The sequence below is a fragment of the Otolemur garnettii genome, unplaced genomic scaffold, assembly GCF_000181295.1.
Source record: "Otolemur garnettii isolate 467f Iridium unplaced genomic scaffold, OtoGar3 scaffold00131, whole genome shotgun sequence".
NCBI lineage: Eukaryota > Metazoa > Chordata > Mammalia > Primates > Galagidae > Otolemur > Otolemur garnettii.
This window is the reverse complement of record NW_003852526.1, coordinates 2397691-2400439: the sequence shown is the minus strand read 5'-3', so window position 1 is coordinate 2400439 and position 2749 is coordinate 2397691.

The window sequence follows — 2749 nt, the reverse complement described above, 5'->3', positions numbered from 1 at the left end:
TTCCTTCCTTCCTTCCTTCCTTCCTTTCTTTCTTTCTTTCTTTCTTTCTTTCTTTCTTTCTTTCTTTCTTTCTTTCTTTCTTTCTTTCTTTTTCAGACAAAGTCTCACTTGTCACCCTCAATCCTCAGTACAGTGCCCTGGCATCACAGTTCACAGCAATATCAAACACCTGGGCTCAAGGATTCTCTTGTCTCAGCCTCCCAAGTAGCTGGGATTATAGGCCCCTGCCACAACACCCAGCTATTTTTAGAGAGAAGGTTTTACTCTGGCTCAGGCTGGTCTCAAACCTGTAAGGTCAGGCAATCCAACCACCGTGGCCTCCCAGAGAGCTTGGATTACAGGCATGAGTCAGGGCACCTGGTCTACAAAAGGTTGGCAGCCTCCCCATTGGGGAATCAAACCCTGGCCTCCCAGTTGACAGGCAGGGATACTCACCATCACACTTACAAGTTTGCTTTTATAATTTCAGATATGTTCCTTCTATGCCTAGTTTTTCAGAGTTTTTTTTTTTTTTTTATCATGAAAGGGTGCTGGATTTTGTCAAATGCCTTTTCTGCATTGATTGACGTGATCATATCATATGGTCTTTGTTTTTAGTTCGGTTTGTGTGGCAAATCACATTTATTTATTTACATATGTTGAGCCATCTTTGCATCCCTGTGATGAAGCCTGCTTGGTTATGGTGGATTATTTTTTTGATATGCTGTTGAATTCAGTTTGCTAGTATTGTGTTGAGGATTTTTGCATCTATATTACCTAGGAATATTAGTTTGTAGTTTTCTTTTTTTTTGTTGTATCCTTTTCTGGCTTTGATATCAAGTTGATACTGGCTTCATAGAATGAGTTGGAGAGGATTCTCTTCTTCTCAATGTTGTAGAATAATTTCTGTAGGATGGGTACGAGATCGTCTCTGTATGTCTGGCAGAACTTGGTTGTGAATCCATCTGCCTTGGGCTTTTTGGTTTTCTTTTTCTTTTTTCTTTTTTGGCTTTTTTGGTTTTTATTGAAAAACTCTTTATTACTACTGCAATCTTGCAGCTTGTTATTGGTCTATTCAGGAGTTCTATGTCTTCTTGATTGAGTCTTGGAAGGTTGTGTATTTCTAGGAATTTTTCCATTTCCTCTATGTGTGTAGAAATTTTCTAGTTTTGTGTGTAGAAATTTTTGTAGTAGTCACAGATGGTGTTTGTATATCTGTGCTATTAGTTGTAATATCTTTTTTTCATTTCTGGTTGACTTTATTTTGGTCCCTTCTTTTCTATTTCTGGTAATACGTTTTTAATATATGCTTTTAAGGTTTAAACAAAGGTAATTGAATTGAATTTGTTTCTCTCTGCTTACTTACCTTTCGGGATAGGTCATTAACAATGCATATCCCATGTTAGCAACATTTCCTATGGAAGGAAGACTCACATGCCTCAGGTAAATAGTCTAAAGCCAAGATGTATCTTCGCTAAAGTGTGTAATATTTTAGTATAATGGTAGTCTCTGAGGTGATTCACATGGTATTTTTGATTCCTTGAATTTAGATTGCATATACAAGTACTGTATTTCACCATCTCCTTACTTTAATGTTTTTCTTAACTTTATAAAATACACATTATAAAATAAAAATCGATTTCAGGAATAAACATGTGGCTTATACTCACACTTTCAATATTGATAGGAATTTGCCTAAAATATGGAAGAGTAAAATATATGGGACATCAAACAAGCAACCTTGAGAATTTTTTCTGCTTTTAAAAGAGGATATTTATAATCTGTGTTCCTGTATACTTTTTCCCCTCATGCATTTCTTTTCCCCTTTGTTGTGAAAAGAAAATAAAGAAAATGCTGCCTTCAGATGCTCTCTCTTCGACCACTCATGTTTCCCCCTGTACTTTGAATCATGCCACTCACTATCATCGGCTTCAAAGCTAGTTCTTCACTTAGGAAATTCTGAATTTTTGAAATGTGTGAATATCAGAAGAAGTAATGCATTTCCACCATGTCACCCACTTTGGAGAGTTTAAAAAATAAATTCTTCTTTCTGCTATAGTTCCCATGTTGTGTTGCTACATAAGAATAAACAGTAGTACCAAATGTATTTGTCAAATGGTAATATTGATATGGTAACGACCAAAGCTTTCATAAAAACTAAAGGCATCACTCAACATAACAAATATAGATTCTAAATTCAGAAAGTTAGCATTCCTATTGTTTATGTCAATTACTAAGTATATGAGTTTGAGTCTCAATTTCTTTGTTACAGAGGAAAATTGTGGCTGAGAGTACAGATACTTTTACCAGATTGTCTGCATTTACATCCTGGGCCCATCACTTGGTATTATGGGAGGTTGGGAACTTTATTTACTTTTTTTATTTTTATTTTTCTCTGTGTACAAAAAGGGATTCCTGCCTTATAGAGATGCTATGGGAAATACATTGTTTAATATGAATAATAATTTTATGGACGTGCGTGGCATAGGAAGCATTATATAAAAGTTGTCTGTCTTCGGTTCCTCCTCAAAAATAGAACTTTACAATTCTCTTAGAGAATGATATAGCATAGAAAATGGCCAGCATAGCAGAAGGTAACCTTGGCTTCGATGCTAAACAGAAAATTCTAGAAACTTAAGAAACTTAAGAGTACCTGGCTCTGGGCTTCTCTATTGATAGATTGAAGAGAACTTCCAGGCGGTGCCTGTGGCTCAAAGGAGTAGGGCACTGGCCCCATATACCAGAGGTGGTGGGTTTAAACCGGGCCCCC